This window comes from Pseudophryne corroboree, chromosome 4 (assembly GCF_028390025.1).
Source record: "Pseudophryne corroboree isolate aPseCor3 chromosome 4, aPseCor3.hap2, whole genome shotgun sequence".
Lineage (NCBI taxonomy): Eukaryota > Metazoa > Chordata > Amphibia > Anura > Myobatrachidae > Pseudophryne > Pseudophryne corroboree.
The window spans coordinates 752,203,620-752,227,048 of NC_086447.1; the positions used below are offsets into that span (position 1 = coordinate 752,203,620).

General features: G+C 47.1%; 1 protein-coding gene across 1 annotated transcript in view; it reads left to right on the forward strand.

Moving 5' to 3' along the window:
* The first annotated feature begins 3,051 nt into the window (after positions 1-3,051).
* Positions 3,052-23,429, forward strand: part of RIN2 (Ras and Rab interactor 2) — a 333,537-nt gene continuing 313,159 nt past the window's right edge. The window contains exon 1 of the mRNA XM_063918164.1: positions 3,052-3,187. The gene's annotated coding sequence lies outside the window, so the exon portion shown is untranslated. The remainder of the gene's footprint in view (positions 3,188-23,429) is intronic.

The following is a 23,429-nucleotide window of genomic DNA, read 5'->3' on the forward strand; positions in this document are numbered from 1 at the left end:
CCCTTAATAAATATATATGTATAGTAAAATACTGCTAGTGCAGGCATGATAATGTACTAAATTAATAACAGCAATGCACTGTAGAAAATACACCATAGTCCTGTGCAGCATAATGTAACACATGTGTCTATAACTCAAGTGCAGAGTCTGGAACCTGATCCCTAGAGGTGAATGTGGGCCCACAGGCAGTGGGGCCCACCGGCGGTTACCCCTGTATCCCTGTGGGCCAGTCCGACACTGATGGTGAAGTATGTTAAAATCAATTGGTTTTACTTAAAACTAATAAAAACTCAGTGACACCCACTGATGAAGTCACATATGACGAAACACGTTTTGGGCGGGACCAACAGACGATGACTCCGTGATGTCACAGGGTCCAGGACTGAGGCTTAGAACACAGTGTGGAGGCCTGCAGTGCTGGTTAGCCTGTGGATAGATTTATGGTTTTTGACAATATTACATCTTCTGAAGTAAAAACCAATTGATTTTAACATACTTCACCATTATGGGACTTTCTTTTACCATTGTTTAGATTTGGATTTTTGGAAGGGCCTTAAAGATGAGGGCTGCAGAGATCAATCGACTGTCCGAGACTCTTTCAGATGATTCATATTAATATCTGCACAAATTAGGATCAAATCTTATATATACTGTACAGTACTATGCAAAAGTTTTAGGCAGTTGTGGAAAAAATGCTGCAAAGTAAGGATGCTTTCAAAAATAGAAGTATTAATAGTTTATTATTATACACTAACATAATGCGAAGTGAATGAACAGAAGAGAAGTCTGAGTCAAATCAATATTTGGTGTGCCCACCCTTTGCCTTCAAAACAACATCAATTCTTCTAGGTTTACTTGCACAGTTTTTGAAGGAACTCGGCAGGGAGGTTGTTCTAAACATCTTGGAGAACTAACCACATATGTGGATGTAGGCTTGCTCAAATCCTTCTGTCTGTTCATGTAATCCCAGACTCGATGATGTTGAGATCAGGGCTCTTTGGGGGCCATATCATCACTTCCAGGACTCCTTGTTCTTCTTTACGCTGAAGATAGTTCTTAATAACATTGGATGTATGTTTGGGGTCGTTGTCCTGCTGCAGAATAAATTTGGTATTGCATGATGGATAAGCACCTACCTTGTAATATGCCATATTTGCTGACCAGAAGTGTACTTTGTTTGTTTGGAGTGGCACTTGACTGTGATATATAGATACAGCAGTGGCTCCTACCGGACGGTGGTAGAGGGGTGCTGCTACCTATGCCTTCAAGGAGAGGGGAGATTACACCATCAGCCTGTCAGCTGGATCCAGACACCTGCGCAATGAATCTGGCAGGTGCCGGGACTGGCACATGCACACCAGCTGCAGCTGGACTGTGCATATACATATATATATATATACATATATATATAAAATATACACACACAACAGGTGTCATGTGTATATATATATATATATATATATATATGTACAGGGCGATTCAAAAGTCGCAGTAAACCCTTTTGTTTCAAAAACTGTGCAGGAAATGGGAAAACTGAATGCTCCAGTAAGGTATGGGTGAGGTGTACTATCTTTTAGGGTATGTACCGAACATGGGCGCCATCTTCAAATCGGTCATTTTGAATCTAAGTCAGCTTTTTCAAATGGAAAGTGTAACATGTCAAACAACATCAGAATTGACTGAAAAGTTTATTGCTGCAAACAGATTTGAAATAGCAGTTATGGTTCAAAAGTTACAAAAGGATCTGCTGTCCTGCAGATGTCTTATGCTGCTTGTTGGAGATCCAGCTGGCTGATTCTGCTAATCAAAGATGGGCAGTTCGTCTCCTGCAGTGCCCAAAACAAGGTATGCTGCACCTGCCACCACCAACTAAAAACTTTAATAATTATATTGTGCTGGGGTGCCTTCCAGGCTCCCATAACTAATGGAACAGGTGACCAACATTACAAGGCCCAATCAGCCTTTTCATCAGGGTGAAACATTGGCAATAAACCAGCAGTGATGCGCTCCTACAGCCATTCATTACCTGATGACGTATTCTGTGAGGCCACGCCCCCTGTGATACCACACCCCTTATCTGGGAGCACGCGTGCCTTAGGTGCATGTAAATATAACCGTCCCTGCAGCTCCATCCTGTGCCCCCCCTCCCCCATCTCCATCACTCTGCCCTGCCACCCATCCCATACTTACCTTGTTCCTGATGGCCGGTACCCCTCTTCTGAGTCTGTCTAATTTCCCTTGCAATGGGAGGCGTTGGGGGTGCACTCCAAGGCTTCCGCTGACCGTGCAATGGGGAGACGACACACGTTCAACGACTATTATAGATATATATTGTGTATGTGTGTGTGTAAATATATTAACACTAATACAGTAAAAAAAAAATGTTGTTTTTTTTAACTATAAAACTAGTTTTTTAAATGTCCCCAAAATGTATCACATTATGTAATAGATATTTAAACTTGATTTTGCATTTTTTGTTAAATAAAATGATATTGAATCAGGTTTAAATAGGTTTAAATCATTTACATAATTTTATATATATTTTTTTAAATGACAATTTTAGGGACATTTTTGGAAAAACAATATTAGCCAGTTTAGTGATTAATAGTGTAGGCGTGAAGCATTTGGGAGACTAGAAAGTTGCAGGGTGAAGTGGGAAGATCCTGGTGACTGATATTTATCTCTGCAGAGTTTTTACTGTTTTATACAAATATAATAAGATAAAATATGAATAAAGGCTCAGTGCCCTCCCATGGGATTATAGTATTACTCAGTAGCCACCAGATATAGCACTGAGAGGACAAGCCCTGGGGCTGGAGATACTGTAGCTGCTGCAGCACTTCCGGGGAAATCTCAGCAGGGAAATGTTTTCTTTATCCTAGTAAACTCTACTACCCTGCTGCCTCCTCCTCATACTGTCATTGTCTTGCCCTGGGTTATAGCAGTCAGTAATACAGCAGGGGGGAGGGAGGGAAGGTGGAGAGACTCGCACATGCGTCCTGCCCTTCTCAGACTGGCTGCTGCTGCTGCTGCCTTATGAATGTCTGTAAAGGGAGAGGGACGTTTCATCCTGTTGGGTCCACTCTCAGCTACGGCACACAGTGGACATCGTACCCAGCTACCAGCAGTTTCTGCGGCCACCAGCTCTGAGCAACCTAGGAGGAGTAAAGAGACACAGTGGCAGCAGGTAAGATTCAGCACTGGACACACCATAGTACTGTGCAGCACTGGGCAAACCACAATACACCGGCTTCTGTGACCAGTGACTGGTGAGCTGTGTGACTCCTAGCAGCATTGTACTCAGTCACAGAGGCATGCCCTATAGACCATGATCTAGTCCTGGCTAATTTCCCAAATATCACTAAGAATCTCAGTAACTTACAGTGGTTCTGCTTTTGTGCACTGTGAGAACTGTTCATTCTAACACCCAGCAGCAGAAAATGTGGACAGAATGACAATGACTATGTATAAGGTAGATGCAGGCAGCCGGGCTTTGTGAGGCTATGGAGAGGCTGCTTCTCATCTAGCCAGCAGATCACTGTAGGGGTTGGGTTACCTTGCAGAGTGATGTCTGGCACTGAGTGTACTGTGAGTCTGGGGTATTTCATGCTGTATATTGTTTCACAACTGACTCAAATAGTGATACAGTGTGTGTTGCATCTTTTCACTACGGTGCTACTGTAATGAATACACGGTCATAGTGTACCTGTGTGTGTGTCTGCTGTTACTGTGTGTGCGCATGAGGGTGACATGTCTCAGCACTAGTTAGGCATGATCTGTGTAAACATGTTTTATGGCCACTTCAGCAAAACAGATATCCATTCAGGAGACTGTATGAAGCAAGAAACTTTAGAACGCTGAGAAGTTACACGAGTGGTGCGGTGACTCCAGTGTAGTAAACTCTTAGGACTAAAACAATATTATAAGACCCCTGTAAATGTCAGGTACAGGTGGAAGGATTATGAAGTTTGAAGATGAAAGACGTTACTCTTCTCAGATGTATACATCTGAGGAAGAGATCTGTATGATCATGAGGTTTCACACAGTGTTGCTGTGACTTGCAATATGGTCTCTGATTCATCTGTTAATCTATAATTCCTTATAGACTAAATTTGCAGAATAGCACTCACAATGACTGGGAGGAAGCTTGATCTACATATTTCACAATTCTAGTGAACATTTTGTTATGCTTGCACACATAAGCAACCCATACAAATACATTTATAGCATTAAGGGGGACATTTACTAAGCAGTGATAAGAGTGGAGAAGTGAGCCAGTGGAGAAGTTGTCCCATCAACCAATCAGCAGCTCTGTATAATTTTATAGTATGCAAATTATAGCTGTTACTTCAGTGCTGATTGGTTGCCATGGGCACTTCTCCACTGGCTCACTTCTCCGCTCTTATCACTGCTTAGTACATGTCCCCCTTAAAGTAAACAGATTTCTTTCTGTACATGTAAGTAGCGTGGTTTTAGTTTTCGGTGAATTATAAGAAAAATGCACAGTAATTAGTTACCTTTACAGATAAACATATATTTTCTCTTGCGTCCTAGAGGATACTGGGTTTCCATTTAGTACCATGGGGTATAGATGGGTCCACTAGGAACCATGGGCACTTTAAGAATTTCATAGTGTGGGCTGGCTCCTCACTCTGTGCCCCTCCTACCAGACTCAGGTTAGAAAATGTGCCCGGAGGAGCCGCTCACGTTTATGGAAGCCCCTGAAGAGTTTTCTGCATTTATTTTAGTCTTTGTGGGACTTATGGGGGACGGGACGGCTCAACCTCTTGAAGGGTTAATGGTCCCGTTCCCCGCTGACAGGACTCTGTGCTCCTAAGGGAACTATTCACAAGCCCCACCACGGCGAACATACATTCCCGCAGCATGCCGCCACCCCTAACAGAGCCAGAAGAAAGAAGAGTGGTGAGTACTGAGCCGGCTAGCGGGGCGCCGGCCATTATGGTGGCATGAGGATACAGAGACACGTCTTCAAACCGGGCGGATTGCGTCTCCAGACACAGTACCCACACTGGCAAAAACAGCCTTAAAATGTTTTTCTCTCCATTTTAGGAAACAGATTACCTCAGCCAGTATAAAAAAAGCGGGACGACCGGGTGCCATTGAAGGGGCGGGGCTTCACTATGAGAGGATCCAGCAGCTCACCAGTGCCATTTTCCCTCTGCAGTGGACACAGACGCTGACTGACAGGGACACGCAGCTCCCCCAGTGTGACTCCAGATTACCTCAGCGGTACCAGGGGGTCATAGCAGGGGAACGACTATTATCGTACTAAGTCTGCTATCAGGGTACTTAGTCTGCGACCCGGCTAAGCTTGGCATTAGCGATAAGGGCGTGGTGGGGGCTGGCTCCAAATTACTCTGTGTCTCCCTGAAGGGCTCTTTGTGGGTTAATTGTGCTTAACCTTTTCCTGTGTGTGTGTGTTTGTGTGTGCTGTCACATTTACATTATGTCAGGCAAAGAGTGTGTTTCTTGTAAAGCAGAGTGTTCCTCTTCACCAGGGGGCTCACTATTGGGTACTCAGGGCAGTGCACCTTCCCAGAATAGCGGGATTGAACCGGAATTGGTTAATTCCATTAAGGGAATGATCTCAAATATTTCTACAGAGCTATCCCGTAATGAGACAGAGACGCAATACTTAAAACAGACTGGGGATGAGTTGATGAATAGAGACTCAGTCCCCAAACCAGCGTCTCAATCCCCTCCCATTTGTTCGCAAAAACGATCTCTGGCCCATATCCTGCAGTCTGACTTTGACGCTGATGGGTCAGACATGGAGGAGGGTGAGGTGGATTTAGAGGGGGGGGGGGGGATGCTACTCTGTCACAGGGAATAGAGGCTCTTATAGAGGCTATCAGAGATGTTCTGCATATTCCTAATAAGGTGTCAGAGGAGTGTGAGGAATCCTTATTTTAATATAAAAAAGAAGTCCTCAGTCACTTTTCCTGCGTACCCTGTTTGAAGAACCGTGGGTTAATCCTGATAAGAAATTTCAAATCCCTAAAAGGTTGCTCTCATCTTTTTCTTTTCCTCTGGAGGATAGGAAAAAATGGGAAAATCTACCGATAGTGGACGCCTCAGTCTCTAGGCTGTCACGTAAAATTATATTGCCTGTCCCTGGTGCAGCCTCCATCAAAGATACGGCTGATCGTAAAATTGAGACTACGCTCAAATCATTGTACACAGCTGCTGTGGTGGCCCAAAGACCCACTATTGCATGTGCGTGGATCATAAAAGCCATTGCTAAATGGTCAGGTAACCTAATTGAGGGCTTAGGTTCCTTGTCTAGGGGGGATGTTGTTTTACTCCTGCAGCATATACAGGACTCTGCTAACTTTATGGTGGAATCCATAAAAGAGATTGGTTTGCTTAATGCACGCACCACCGCTATGGCAGTGTCAGCACGCTGGGGCTTGTGGCTACGCCAGTGGACGGCTGATGCAGACTCAAGGAAAGGCGTGGAAGGCCTACCATTCACAGGAGAGGCCTTGTTTGGAGACGAACTAGACACATGGATCTCCAAAGCTACTGCGGATAAGTCTACGTATCTTCCACAGCTCCCCCAGCCAGGAAAGCTTATTCAGCTTCAAATTTACAGTCCTTTCGGACAGCCAAGTTTAAGGGAAAATCGAGAGGTGCTTCTACAGCCTCCAGAAGCGCAAGAGGTAAACCACGCAAACCAGCAACTGCAGGTGTTCAGGAACAGAGCTCAGGCTCTGCTTCCTCAAAGCCTTCAGCATGATGGTGGACTGCGAGGCTTGGAGGTCTATCAGGTGGGAGCCCGACTACAATTTTCCAGTCACGTCTGGTCAAGTTCGTGCTGGGATCCCTGGGTAATATTATTTCCCAGGGCTACAGACTGGAGTTCCAAGAGCTCCCACCTCACAGATTCTTCAAATCGGGCTTACCAGCTTCACAAGAGGCAAGTATAACTTTACAGCAGGCCATCAAAAACAGGTACAGACTCAAGTCATTGTTCCAGTTCCACCTCATCTACTCAACAAGGGGTACTATTCCAACTTGTTTGTAGTACCGAAACCGGACGGTTCGGTACATCCGATTCTGAACCTCAAGTCCTTGAACCCGTTCTTAAGAGTGTTCAAGTTCAAGATGGAGTCCCTGAGAGTGGTGATCTCAGGTCTGGAGGAAGAGGAATTCCTTGTGTCTCTGGATATCAAGGATGCGTACCTTCACATTCCGATCTGGCCGCCTCACCAGGCTTATATACGGTTTGCACTGCAGGGCTGTCACTACCAGTTCCAGGTCCTGCCATTTGGTCTCTCCACAGCACAGAGGGTGTTCACCAAAGTGATGATTGTTCACCAAAGAGATGATGTTTATACTCCGCAAGCAGGGAGTGAACATAATTCTGTATCTGGAAGATCTTATGATAAAGGCGCCTTCCAGGGAGAGGTTGCTGAACAGCATTGGCCTCTCAACCAAACTTCTCCAGGATCACGGGTGGATTCTGAACCTTCCAAAATCTCACCTAGAGCCAACACGGAGGCTACCATTCCTGGGATTGATACTGGACACGGAGTTGCAGAAAGTATTTCTTCCGTTGGAAAAGGCATTGGTAATCCAGTCGATGGTTCGGGATGTCCTGAAGCCAACCCGGATATCGGTGCATCTATGCATTCGCCTTCTGGGGAAAACGGTGGCCTCTTACGAGGCGCTTCAATACGGTAGGTTTCACTCAAGACCCTTCCAGCTCGATCTATTGTACAAATGGTCTGGATCCAGAGGATTCGTCTGTCACCAAAGGCCAGGATCTCCCTTCTTTGGTGGCTACAGACCTCACAACTCGTCGGAGGTTTGTAATTCAGGACTGGATCCTGTTAACCACGGACACAAGCCTCCGATTTTGGGGAGCAGTCACCCAGGGGGTGCAGTTTCAAGGAAGATGGTCAAGTCAGAAAGTTGTCCTTCCAATCAACATTCTGGAACTCAGGACCATATACAACGCCCTTCTGCAGGCCTCTTATCTTCTTCAGGATCAGGCCATTCAAGTCCAGTCGGACAATGTAACGACAGTGACGTACATAAACCAACAGGGCGGAGCGAAAAGCAGAGCAGCAATGTCTGAGGTGTTTCAAGAGTTCTCCTCTGAGCAGCATTGTCAGCGGTCTTCATTCCAGGAGTAGACAACTGGGAAGCAGACTTCTTCAGCAGACACAACCTGCACACGGGGGAGTGGGGCCTTCACCCTGGAAGTGTTCAGGTGCTTGACACGTCGGTGGGGATATCCACAAATCGAGATGATGGCCTCTCGTCTCAACAAGAAGCTCAAGCGGTATTGTTCCAGGTCGAGAGACCCACAGGCAGTGGCGGTAGACGCTCTGACTTCATGGGTCTATCAGATGGTGTACGTGTTTCCTCCACCTCCTCTGATCCAAAGAATTCTCAAAAGAATAAAAAGGTAAAAGGTTCAAGCAATACTCATTGCTCCGGACTGGCCAAGAGGGGCCTGGTACGCAGACCTTCTGGAGATGCTCCTCGAAGATCCGTGTCCTCTACCTCTTCACGAGGATCTTCTGCAACAGGGCCCGTTCGTCTATCAGGACTTACCGTGGCTACGTTTGACGGCATGGAAGTTGAACAGCTGATTCTAGCCAGAAGAGAAATCCCTAACAAAGTTATCCCGACTATGCTCCAAGCCAGGAAGGGGGTAACGTCTAAACATTACCACCATATTTGGAAGAAATACGTCTCCTGATGAGAGCAGAACGTATTCTGCGGTGGAATTTCACCTGGGACGTTTCCTGCTTTTTCTGCAGACAGGTGTGGATGTGGGCCTACGTCTGGGCTCCATGAAAGTCCAGATTTCGGCCTTGTCCATTTTCTTTCAGAAACAATTGGCTTCTCTCCCTGAGGTCCAGACGTTTTTGAAAGGTGTTATGCGCATCCAACCTCCCTTTGTGCCTCCCACGGCACCTTGTGATCTCAATTTGGTGCTGCAGTTCCTCCAAACGGACTGGTTTGAACCATTACAGGAGGTGGACGTAAAATATCTTACGTGGAAGACCGTCACACTGTTGGCCTTGGCATCAGCAAGACGTGTGTCAGAGCTGGGGGCTTTGTCTCACAAGAGCCCCTATTTAATTTTCCATGAGGACAGAGCTGAACTCAGAACTCGTCAGCAATTTCTTCCGAAAGTGGTGTCTGCGTTTCACATTAACCTACTAGTAAATCCTTTTCTCGTAGTCCGTAGAGGATACTGGGCGCCCGCCCGGTGCTTCGTTCTTCCTGCACTGTTACTTGGTTAAGTATTGTTGGTTCAGCTGTTTAAAGTTGGGTTAGCATAGCTTTCCACTGTTTGTGTGTGCTGGTTCTGAATCTCACCATTATCTTTATCTATCCTTCTCTCAAAGTATGTCCGTCTCCCCTGGCACAGTTTCCTATACTGAGTCTGGTAGGAGGGGCATAGAGGGAGGAGCCAGCCCACACTATCAAATTCTTAAAGTGCCCATGGCTCCTAGTGGACCCATCTATACCCCATGGTACTAAATGGAACCCCAGTATCCTCTACGGACTACGAGAAAAGAATTTACCGGTAGGTAATTAAAATCCTATTTTTTGTGTATCAGCATTTGTTATGGGTTGTCCCCATAACAAATGTATTGTTGCGGTCCTTTCTCTGGGGGTCATGAGATACAATTTGTGGTGAGTGGGTTAGAGGGGGATTGTATTTAGGGTAAAAGGATCCCATAGGATAGGACCCTGCAGTACTCTTATGGCGAGATTCAAATGTTACCGCAGGGGGGGCTATATACAAATGTCCCCTGTTTTCGTGCTGATTGCGCCCATTGCAGTCGAGTTCAGCTGCTTAAAGCGGCTAAGCCCAACTAAACTATTGGACGTGATGTGAAAAGTCACATTTGGGCGCCGAAGCGGTTCACTTTTCACGCATTGCCCCGGGGGTAGCGAGCTGAAATGCTGAGGTTGCGCCGTTGGCAGCAACATTTGAATAGCAGCCGGGGGGCATGATCGCGGATGGAAGGGGACGACAACATTTGAATCTCGCCCTACGAGGCTGATTCTGACCCACATACCAAGTGTTTGTAGTTGTGGCAGCCGCAGAAGCCTGTTTTACTAACTTTTTGTACTGTGAGCAACCGTGCAACTAATGTGGACAATCGTGCATGTGCAAGTGGAACCCTTTGCTGACCCTTGGATTTCAAGCTGGCTGCCGCAACCATCATTAATAATATCTTCAATTGCACCAGCCCCATGGGGCTCTGTCTAAAAATCACATGGATCTTTTGATTTACACCCACGACACTCATATAAGTAAGGATGGTAACATGCGATTGTAAGATGGTCGTATGCACACAGTTGTAATGCCGCTTCCGCAAATGCGCTATATGGAAACACTCACTGTCTATATCCATGACAAGAGATCCGTGCAACTCAAAGTCTTTGTTGGAGAAGAGCAGCTCGTGGGGAAAACAAATTTGGAATCATCGTCCCGTTAATATTTTGATTGACATAGATCATCATCCATAGGCAGTAATAGTAAAGTTAACAAATTGTTAATGAAACAGTGAGTGGCTGGTTTAATATAGGAACACATGATTCAATGCCAGTCTTAGCACCTTAAGATTCTGTTTTTAAATTAAATTAAATTTTATATATATATATATATATATATATAGATATATATATATATATACATATATATCTCTGTAGTCAATGTCCGGCACTCTTTTACAATAAACGGCTGGTTCCGGTGCCTGAATTGATGAAGTATATAACAGGATAAGAATAAACGGCACTCCAGGAGACAATAGTTTAGGAAAAGATGCGGTCTACGTTTCGGAGACCTTTAATCTCCGTCGTCAGGACATTAATAACAAATAGTAAACTAACATACCTTATATAAGTCACCCAGGTGCTCAAAGCCGCGTTCGCTCCCACCTCACGGCACCATGCCGCTGACGTCACCGGAAATGACTTCATCACGGCGTCATCAGTCAGCTGGCCCAGAGGGAGGGGAGCCTCACGGATGTGTTTGAAACCATCACCATAGTTAAAATCTGCAACAATAATAGAAAGCATGACAGCAATGGATAAATGATACTAAGTACATGTATGTGGCAGCAATAATATAAGTCAAACTATTGAGATTACATAATTTCTCTATCGTCCTAAGTGGATGCTGGGGTTCCTGAAAGGACCATGGGGAATAGCGGCTCCGCAGGAGACAGGGCACAAAAGTAAAGCTTTTACAGGTCAGGTGGTGTGTACTGGCTCCTCCCCCTATGACCCTCCTCCAGACTCCAGTTAGATTTTTGTGCCCGGCCGAGAAGGGTGCAATTCTAGGTGGCTCTCATAAAGAGCTGCTTAGAGAGTTTAGCTTAGGTTTTTTATTTTACAATGATTCCTGCTGGCAACAGGATCACTGCAACGAGGGACAGAGGGGAGAAGAAGTGAACTCACCTGCGTGCAGGATGGATTGGCTTCTTGGCTACTGGACATGAAGCTCCAGAGGGACGATCACAGGTACAGCCTGGATGGTCACCGGAGCCACGCCGCCGGCCCCCTCACAGATGCTGAAGCAAGAAGAGGTCCAGAATCGGCGGCTGAAGACTCCTGCAGTCTTCTTAAGGTAGCGCACAGCACTGCAGCTGTGCGCCATTTTCCTCTCAGCACACTTCACACGGCAGTCACTGAGGGTGCAGGGCGCTGGGGGGGGGGCGCCCTGGGAGGCAAATGAATACCTATAAAGGCTAAAAATACCTCACATATAGCCCCAGAGGCTATATGGAGATATTTACCCCTGCCTAAATGTACTAAATAGCGGGAGACGAGCCCGCCGAAAAAGGGGCGGGGCCTATCTCCTCAGCACACGGCGCCATTTTCTGTCACAGCTCCGCTGGTCAGGAAGGCTCCCAGGTCTCTCCCCTGCACTGCACTACAGAAACAGGGTATAACAGAGAGGGGGGGCAAAATAAATGGCAATATATTAATATAAAAGCAGCTATAAGGGAGCACTTAATCATAAGGCTATCCCTGTCATATATAGCGTTTTTTGGTGTGTGCTGGCAGACTCTCCCTCTGTCTCCCCAAAGGGCTAGTGGGTCCTGTCTTCGTATAGAGCATTCCCTGTGTGTCTGCTGTGTGTCGGTACGTGTGTGTCGACATGTATGAGGACGTTATTGGTGTGGAGGCGGAGCAATTGCCAAATATGAGGATGTCACCTCCTAGGGGGTCGACACCAGAATGGATGCCTTTTATTTGTGGAATTACGGGATAGCGTCAACTCGCTTAAGCAGTCGTTTGCCGACATGAGGCGGCCGGACACTCAATTAGTGCCTGTCCAGGCGCCTCAAACACCGTCAGGGGCTGTAAAACGCCCCTTGCCTCAGTCGGTCGACACAGACCCAGACACAGGCACTGATTCCGGTGGTGAAGGTGACGAATCAACCGTATTTTCCAGTAGGGCCACACGTTATATGATTTTGGCAATAAAGGAGATGTTACATTTAGCTGATACTACAGGTACCACTAAACAGGGTATTATGTGGGGTGTGAAAAAACTACCAGTAGTTTTTACCAAATCAGAAGAATTAAATGACGTGTGTGATGAAGCGTGGGGTGCCCCGATAAAAAACTGCTAATTTCAAAGAAGTTATTGGCTTTATACCCTTTCCCGCCAGAGGTTAGGGAGCGCTGGGAAACACCTCCTAGGGTGGACAAAGCGCTAACACGCTTATCAAAACAAGTGGCGTTACCCTCTCCTGAGACGGCCGCACTTAAAGATCCATCAGATAGGAGGATGGAAAATATCCAAAAAGGTATATACACACATGCAGGTGTTATACTACGACCAGCTATTGCGACTGCCTGGATGTGCAGTGCTGGGGTAGTTTGGTCAGAGTCCCTGATCGAAAATATTGATACCCTGGACAGGGACAATATTTTACTGTCGTTAGAACAAATAAAGGATGCATTTCTTTATATGCGTGATGCACAGAGAGATATCTGCACACTGGCATCACGGGTAAGTGCTATGTCCATTTCGGCCAGAAAAGCTTTATGGACACGACAGTGGACAGGCGATGCGTAGAGGAGTTATTTGGGGTCGGTCTATCGGATTTGGTGGCCACGGCTACGGCCGGGAAATCCACCTTTCTACCTCAAGTCACTCCCCAACAGAAAAAGGCACCGACCTTTCAACCGCAGCCCTTTCGTTCCTTTAAAAATAAGAGAGCAAAGGGCTATTCATATCTGCCACGAGGCAGAGGACGAGGGGAGAGACAGCAACAGGCAGCTCCTTCCCAGGAACAGAAGCCCTCCCCGGCTTCTACAAAAGCCTCAGCATGACGCTGGGGCTTCGCAAGCGGACTCGGGGGCGGTAGGCGGTCGTCTCAAGAATTACAGCGCGCAGTGGGCTCACTCGCAGGTAAATCCCTGGATCCTGCAGATAATATCTCAGGGGTACAGGTTGAAATTAGAGACAGAGCCACCTCGCCGTTTCCTGAAGTCTGCTTTACCAACGTCCCCCTCAGAAAGGGAGACGGTTTTGGAAGCCATTCACAAGCTGTATTCTCAGCAGGTGATAGTCAAGGTACCTCTTCTACAACAAGGGAAGGGGTATTATTCCACTCTTTTTGTGGTACCGAAGCCGGATGGCTCGGTAAGGCCTATTCTAAATCTGAAGTCCTTGAACCTGTACATAAAGAAGTTCAAGTTCAAGATGGAGTCACTCAGAGCAGTGATAGCGAACCTGGAAGAAGGGGACTTTATGGTATCCTTGGACATCAAGGATGCGTATCTCCACGTTCCAATTACCCCTCACACCAGGGGTACCTCAGGTTCGTTGTACAAAACTGTCACTATCAGTTTCAGACGCTGCCGTTTGGTTTGTCCACGGCACCTCGGGTCTTTACAAAGGTAATGGCCGAGATAATATTTCTTCTTCGAAGAAAAGGCGTATTAATTATCCCATACTTGGACGATCTCCTAATAAGGGCAAGGTCCAGAGAACAGCTAGAGATGGGTTTAGCACTATCTCAAGAGGTGCTAAAGCAGCACGGATGGATTCTGAATATTCCAAAATCCCAATTAATGCCGACAACTCGTCTGCTGTTCCTGGGGATGATTCTGGACACAGTTCAGAAAAAGGTTTTTCTTCCCGAAGAAAAAGCCAAGGAGTTATCTGACCTGGTCAGGAACCTCCTAAAACCAGGAAAGGTGTCTGTACATCAATGCACAAGAGTCCTGGGAAAAAATGGTAGCTTCTTACGAAGCAATCCCTTTCGGCAGATTCCATGCAAAGGGATCTGTTGGAAAAATGGTCAGGGTCGCATCTTCAGATGCACCTGCGGATAACCCTGTCGCCGAGGACAAGGGTATCCCTTCTGTGGTGGTTGCAGGAGGCTCATCTATTGGAGGGCCGCAGATTCGGCATGCAGGATTGGATCCTGGTGACCACGGATGCCAGCCTGAGAGGCTGGGGAGCAGTCACACAGGGAAGAAATTTCCAGGGAGTGTGGTCGAGCCTGAAAAAGTCTCTTCACATAAGCATTCTGGAACTAAGAGCAATCTACAATGCTCTAAGCCAGGCGGAACCTCTGCTTCAAGGAAGACCGGTGTTGATCCAGTCGGACAACATCACGGCAGTCGCCCATGTAAACAGACAGGGCGGCACAAGAAGCAGGAGGGCAATGGCAGAAGCTGCCAGGATCCTTCGCTGGGCGGAGAATCACGTGATAGCACTGTCAGCAGTATTCATCCCGGGCGTGGACAACTGGGAAGCAGACTTCCTCAGCAGACACGACCTTCACCCGGGAGAGTGGAGACTTCATCCAGAAGTTTTCCACATGCTATTAAACCGTTGGGTAAAACCAATGGTGGACATGATGGCGTCTCGCCTCAACAAAACACTGGACAGGTATTGCGCCAGGTCAAGAGATCCGCAGGCAATAGCTGTGGACGCGCTGGTAACACCTTGGGTGTACCAGTCGGTATATGTGTTTCCTCCTCTGCCTCTCATACCAAAGGTATTGAGGAGTATACGGCAAAGAGGAGTAAGACTAGTGGCTCCGGATTGGCCAAGAAGGACTTGGTACCCGGAACTTCAAGAGATGGTCACGGACGATCCGTGGCCTCTACTTCTGAGAAGGGACCTGCTTCAGCAGGGTCCTTGTCTTTTTCAAGACTTACCGCGGCTGCGTTTGACGGCATGGCGTTTGAATGCCAGATCCTAAAAGGAAAAGGCATTCCAGAAGAAGTCATTCCTACCTTGATAAAGGCAAGGAAGGAAGTCACCGCGAAGCATTATCGCCGTATTTGGCGAAAATATGTTGCGTGGTGCGAGCAGCGGAGTGCTCCGATGGAGGAATTTCAACTGGGTCGTTTTCCTACATTTCCTGCAATCAGGATTGTCTATGGGTCTCAAATTGGGATCTATTAAGGTTCAAATTTTCGGCCCTATCAATATTCTTCCAAAAAGAATTGGCCTCAGTCCCTGAGGTCCAGATTTTTATCAAAGGAGTACTGCATATACAGCCTCCTGTGGTGCCTAAGGTGGCACCGTGGGATCTAAATGTAGTTTTAGATTTCCTCAAATCCAATTGGTTTGAACCACTAAAGAATGTGGATTTGCAATATCTCACATGGAAAGTGACTATGTTACTGGCCCTGGCTTCGGCCGGGAGAGTATCTGAACTGGCGGCTTTGTTTTATAAAAGCCCTTATTTAATTTTCCATTCGACATAGGGCAGAGCTGGGGACGCGTCCGCATTTTCTCCCTAAGGTGGTATCAGCGTTTCACCTGAACCAGCCTATTGTAGTGCCTGCGGCTACAGACGACTTGAAGGACTCCAAGTTGTTGGACGTTGTCAGAGCCTTAAAAATATACATTTAAAGGACGGCTGGAGTCAGAAAATCTGACTCGCTGTTTATACTGTATGCACCCAACAAGTTGGGTGCACCTGCTTCTAAGCAGTCGATTGCTCGTTGGATTTGTAACAAAATTCAACTTGTACATTCTGTGGCAGGCCTGCCACAGCCTAAATCTGTTAAGGCCCATTCCGCAAGGAAGGTGGGCTCATCTTGGGCGGCTGCCCGAGGGGTCTCGGCATTACAACTCTGCCGAGCAGCTACGTGGTCAGGGGAGAACACGTTTGTAAATTTTTACAAATTTGATACCCTGGCAAAGGAGGACCTGGAGTTCTCTCATTCGGTGCTGCAGAGTCATCCGCACTCTCCCGCCCGTTTGGGAGCTTTGGTATAATCCCCATGGTCCTTTCAGGAACCCCAGCATCCACTTAGGACGATAGAGAAAATAAGAATTTACTTACCGATAATTCTATTTCTCGGAGTCCGTAGTGGATGCTGGGCGCCCATCCCAAGTGCGGATTATCTGCAATACTTGTACATAGTTATTGTTAACTAATTCGGGTTATTGTTTAGGAAGCCATCTTTCAGAGGCTCCTCTGTTATCATACTGTTAACTGGGTTTAGATCACAAGTTGTACGGTGTGATTGGTGTGGCTGGTATGAGTCTTACCCGGGATTCAAAATCCTCCCTTATTGTGTACGCTCGTCCGGGCACAGTACCTAACTGGAGTCTGGAGGAGGGTCATAGGGGGAGGAGCCAGTACACACCACCTGACCTGTAAAAGCTTTACTTTTGTGCCCTGTCTCCTGCGGAGCCGCTATTCCCCATGGTCCTTTCAGGAACCCCAGCATCCACTACGGACTCCGAGAAATAGAATTATCGGTAAGTAAATTCTTATTATCTAGGACTAAACAACACTTATATATACGTGGGTAAAACCGTCCGGAGCTTTAAAGAAAGGATGGCAGCCCACAGGTCCAGCATTAGAAAAGCCCTTGACTATTCTGAAACAAGTTCTAGCACTAGATCGAAGGTAACAGATCAGCCTGTAGCAAGACAATTTCGCAATTGTCACCATAACCTCACAAACCTTAGGTACAAAATGATTGATTGGATTCCCCCCTGTAAAAAAGGTGGCAACAGGGATAACATCCTGTTGCAGCATGAAACTAAATGGATTTACACATTACAAACTCTTCAACCTTTTGGCCTGAATGAGCAGCTTTCATATAGCTGCTTTTTGGGTAATTAGCTGTGTCTATGGCCATTGAATGTATTACTCGTAATTAATCACCAGTGATAAAGTAAAGTAATTTTCATGAGATATACTAAGTGTTGTTTAGTCCTAGATATTATGTAATCGCAATAGTTTGACTTATATTATTGCTGCCACATACATGTACTTAGTATCATTTATCCATTGCTGTCATGCTTTCTATTATTGTTGCAGATTTTAACTATGGTGATGGTTTCAAACACATCCGTGAGGCTCCCCTCCCTCTGGGCCGGCTGACTGATGACGCCGTGATGAAGTCATTTCCGGTGACGTCAGCGGCATGGTGCCGTGAGGCGGGAGCGAACGCGGCTTTAAGCACCTGGGTGACTTATATAAGGTATGTTATTTTACTATTTGTTATTAATGTCCTGACGAATGAGATTAAAGGTCTCCGAAACGTAGACCGCATCTTTTCCTAAACTATTGTCTCCTGGAGTGCCGTTTATTCTTATCCTGTTATATATATATATATATATATATATATATATGTGTGTGTGTGTGTGTATGTATATATATATATATATATATATATATATATATGTGTGTGTGTGTGTGTGTATATATATATATATATATATATATATATTCTGTTAATTTGATGTCTATTTATAATATTTTGCAAGCCCTGTTTTTGTCAAAATTGAAAACATATAGGGGTTCATTCAGTTAGTAGTGATGCAAAATTGCTTGTTCCGGGGCGGTGTACAGTAGATGTGCAGTGCTCACAGATCCCACATATATGCTAGTTTTGGGCCGATGTGCAGTGCGCACAGATCCTGTACATATGGTACTTCTGGGGAGATGTGCAGTGCGCACAGATCCCGTACATATGAGTGCAATTACAGGAGATGTACAGTACGCTCAGATCCTGTACATATGCTAGTTCCAGGGCGATTACGGGAGATGTGCAGTGCACAGATCCTGTACATATGGTAGTTCTGGGGAGATGTGCAGTGCACTCAGATCCTGTACATATGGTAGTTTTGGGGAGATGTGCAGTGCACTCAGATCCTGTACATATGGTGGTTCTTGGGAGATGTGCAGTGCACTCAGATCCTGTACATATGGTGGTTCTGGGGAGATGTGCAGTGCACTCAGATCCTGTACATATGGTGGTTCTGGGGAGGTGTGCAGTGCACTCAGATCCTGTACATATGGTGGTTCTGGGGAGATGTGCAGTGCACTCAGATCCTGTACATATGCTAGTTCCAGGGCGATTACGGGAGATGTGCAGTGCACTCAGATCCTGTACATATGGTAGTTCTGGGGAGATGTGCAGTGCACTCAGATCCTGTACATATGGTGGTTCTGGGGAGATGTGCAGTGCACTCAGATCCTGTACATATGGTGGTTCTGGGGAGATGTGCAGTGCACTCAGATCCTGTACATATGGTGGTTCTGGGGAGATGTGCAGTGCACTCAGATCCTGTACATATGGTGGTTCTGGGGAGGTGTGCAGTGCACTCAGATCCTGTACATATGGTGGTTCTGGGGAGATGTGCAGTGCACTCAGATCCTGTACATATGCTAGTTCCAGGGCGATTACGGGAGACGTGCAGTGCACTCAGATCCTGTACATATGGTAGTTCTGGGGAGATGTGCAGTGCACTCAGATCCTGTACATATGGTGGTTCTGGGGAGATGTGCAGTGCACTCAGATCCTGTACATATGGTGGTTCTGGGGAGATGTGCAGTGCACTCAGATCCTGTACATATGGTGGTTCTGGGGAGATGTGCAGTGCACTCAGATCCTGTACATATGCTAGTTCCAGGGCGTTTACGGGAGACGTGCAGTGCACTCAGATCCTGTACATATGTAGTTCTGGGGAGATGTGCAGTGCACTCAGATCCTGTACATATGCTAGTACTAGGGAGATGTACAGGAGATGTGCAGGGCGCTCAGATCCTGTACATATGCTAGTTCCAGAGCGATTACGGGAGACGTGCAATGCACTCAGATCCTGTACATATGATAGTTCTGGGGAGATGTGCAGTGCACTCAGATCCTGTACATATGCTAGTTCTAGGGAGATGTACAGGAGATGTGCAGGGCGCTCAGATCCTGTACATATGCTAGTTCCAGAGCGATTACGGGAGACGTGCAGTGCACTCAGATCCTGTACATATGGTGGTTCTGGGGAGATGTGCAGTGCACTCAGATCCTGTACATATGCTAGTTCCAGGGCGATTACGGGAGACGTGCAGTGCACTCAGATCCTGTACATATGGTAGTTCTGGGGAGATGTGCAGTGCACTCAGATCCTGTACATATGGTGGTTCTGGGGAGATGTGCAGTGCACTCAGATCCTGTACATATGGTAGTTCTGGGGAGATGTGCAGTGCACTCAGATCCTGTACATATGGTGGTTCTGGGGAGATGTGCAGTGCACTCAGATCCTGTACATATGCTAGTTCCAGGGCGATAACGGGAGATGTGCAGTGCACTCAGATCCTGTACATATGGTAGTTCTGGGGAGATGTGCAGTGCACTCAGATCCTGTACATATGCTAGTTCCAGGGCGATTACGGGAGATGTGCAGTGCACTCAGATCCTGTACATATGGTGGTTCTGGGGAGGTGTGCAGTGCACTCAGATCCTGTACATATGGTGGTTCTGGGGAAATGTGCAGTGCACTCAGATCCTGTACATATGCTAGTTCCAGGGCGATTACGGGAGACGTGCAGCGCACTCAGATCCTGTACATATGGTAGTTCTGGGGAGATGTGCAGTGCACTCAGATCCTGTACATATGGTGGTTCTGGGGAGATGTGCAGTGCACTCAGATCCTGTACATATGGTGGTTCTGGGGAGATGTGCAGTGCACTCAGATCCTGTACATATGGTGGTTCTGGGGAGATGTGCAGTGCACTCAGATCCTGTACATATGGTAGTTCTGGGGAGATGTGCAGTGCACTCAGATCCTGTACATATGGTGGTTCTGGGGAGATGTGCAGTGCACTCAGATCCTGTACATATGGTGGTTCTGGGGAGATGTGCAGTGCACTCAGATCCTGTACATATGCTAGTTCCAGGGCGTTTACGGGAGACGTGCAGTGCACTCAGATCCTGTACATATGTAGTTCTGGGGAGATGTGCAGTGCACTCAGATCCTGTACATATGCTAGTACTAGGGAGATGTACAGGAGATGTGCAGGGCGCTCAGATCCTGTACATATGCTAGTTCCAGAGCGATTACGGGAGACATGCAATGCACTCAGATCCTGTACATATGGTAGTTCTGGGGAGATGTGCAGTGCACTCAGATCCTGTACATATGCTAGTTCTAGGGAGATGTACAGGAGATGTGCAGGGCGCTCAGATCCTGTATATATGCTAGTTCCAGAGCGATTACGGGAGACGTGCAATGCACTCAGATCCTGTACATATGGTGGTTCTGGGGAGATGTGCAGTGCACTCAGATCCTGTACATATGGTGGTTCTGGGGAGATGTGCAGTGCACTCAGATCCTGTACATATGGTGGTTCTGGGGAGATGTGCAGTGCACTCAGATCCTGTACATATGGTAGTTCTGGGTAGATGTGCAGTGCACTCAGATCCTGTACATATGGTGGTTCTGGGGAGATGTGCAGTGCACTCAGATCCTGTACATATGCTAGTTCCAGGGCGATTACGGGAGATGTGCAGTGCACTCAGATCCTGTACATATGGTAGTTCTGGGGAGATGTGCAGTGCACTCAGATCCTGTACATATGGTGGTTCTGGGGAGATGTGCAGTGCACTCAGATCCTGTACATATGGTAGTTCTGGGGAGATGTGCAGTGCACTCAGATCGTGTACATATGGTGGTTCTGGGGAGATGTGCAGTGCACTCAGATCCTGTACATATGCTAGTTCCAGGGCGATAACGGGAGATGTGCAGTGCACTCAGATCCTGTACATATGGTAGTTCTGGGGAGATGTGCAGTGCACTCAGATCCTGTACATATGCTAGTTCCAGGGCGATTACGGGAGATGTGCAGTGCACTCAGATCCTGTACATATGGTGGTTCTGGGGAGGTGTGCAGTGCACTCAGATCCTGTACATATGGTGGTTCTGGGGAGATGTGCAGTGCACTCAGATCCTGTACATATGCTAGTTCCAGGGCGATTACGGGAGACGTGCAGCGCACTCAGATCCTGTACATATGGTAGTTCTGGGGAGATGTGCAGTGCACTCAGATCCTGTACATATGGTGGTTCTGGGGAGATGTGCAGTGCACTCAGATCCTGTACATATGGTGGTTCTGGGGAGATGTGCAGTGCACTCAGATCCTGTACATATGGTGGTTCTGGGGAGATGTGCAGTGCACTCAGATCCTGTACATATGGTAGTTCTGGGGAGATGTGCAGTGCACTCAGATCCTGTACATATGGTGGTTCTGGGGAGATGTGCAGTGCACTCAGATCCTGTACATATGGTGGTTCTGGGGAGATGTGCAGTGCACTCAGATCCTGTACATATGCTAGTTCCAGGGCGTTTACGGGAGACGTGCAGTGCACTCAGATCCTGTACATATGTAGTTCTGGGGAGATGTGCAGTGCACTCAGATCCTGTACATATGCTAGTACTAGGGAGATGTACAGGAGATGTGCAGGGCGCTCAGATCCTGTACATATGCTAGTTCCAGAGCGATTACAGGAGACGTGCAATGCACTCAGATCCTGTACATATGGTAGTTCTGGGGAGATGTGCAGTGCACTCAGATCCTGTACATATGCTAGTTCTAGGGAGATGTACAGGAGATGTGCAGGGCGCTCAGATCCTGTACATATGCTAGTTCCAGAGCGATTACGGGAGACGTGCAATGCACTCAGATCCTGTACATATGGTGGTTCTGGGGAGATGTGCAGTGCACTCAGATCCTGTACATATGGTGGTTCTGGGGAGATGTGCAGTGCACTCAGATCCTGTACATATGGTGGTTCTGGGGAGATGTGCAGTGCACTCAGATCCTGTACATATGGTAGTTCTGGGGAGATGTGCAGTGCACTCAGATCCTGTACATATGGTGGTTCTGGGGAGATGTGCAGTGCACTCAGATCCTGTACATATGCTAGTTCCAGGGCGATTACGGGAGATGTGCAGTGCACTCAGATCCTGTACATATGGTGGTTCTGGGGAGATGTGCAGTGCACTCAGATCCTGTACATATGGTGGTTCTGGGGAGATGTGCAGTGCACTCAGATCCTGTACATATGGTGGTTCTGGGGAGATGTGCAGTGCACTCAGATCCTGTACATATGGTAGTTCTGGGGAGATGTGCAGTGCACTCAGATCCTGTACATATGGTGGTTCTGGGGAGATGTGCAGTGCACTCAGATCCTGTACATATGCTAGTTCCAGGGCGATTACGGGAGATGTGCAGTGCACTCAGATCCTGTACATATGGTAGTTCTGGGGAGATGTGCAGTGCACTCAGATCCTGTACATATGGTAGTTCTGGGGAGATGTGCAGTGCACTCAGATCCTGTACATATGGTGGTTCTGGGGAGATGTGCAGTGCACTCAGATCCTGTACATATGGTGGTTCTGGGGAGATGTGCAGTGCACTCAGATCCTGTACATATGGTGGTTCTGGGGAGATGTGCAGTGCACTCAGATCCTGTACATATGCTAGTTCCAGGGCGATTACGGGAGATGTGCAGTGCACTCAGATCCTGTACATATGGTAGTTCTGGGGAGATGTGCAGTGCACTCAGATCCTGTACATATGGTAGTTCTGGGGAGATGTGCAGTGCACTCAGATCCTGTACATATGGTGGTTCTGGGGAGATGTGCAGTGCACTCAGATCCTGTACATATGGTGGTTCTGGGGAGATGTGCAGTGCACTCAGATCCTGTACATATGGTGGTTCTGGGGAGATGTGCAGTGCACTCAGATCCTGTACATATGGTGGTTCTGGGGAGATGTGCAGTGCACTCAGATCCTGTACATATGGTGGTTCTGGGGAGATGTGCAGTGCACTCAGATCCTGTACATATGGTGGTTCTGGGGAGATGTGCAGTGCACTCAGATCCTGTACATATGGTGGTTCTGGGGAGATGTGCAGTGCACTCAGATCCTGTACATATGGTAGTTCTGGGGAGATGTGCATGCACTCAGATGGTGTACATATGCTAGTTCCAGGGCGATTACGGAGATCCTGTACATATGGTAGGCTAATTTTGTGGATTTTAACATACACCTTTATGGAGCTGCAGACTAAAATGCATGATGTTGGGAAGATGTATAAGAGATTTAGGAGCAATGTTGCACATTGCTGGCATCGGCTATGCATCCCTCCCT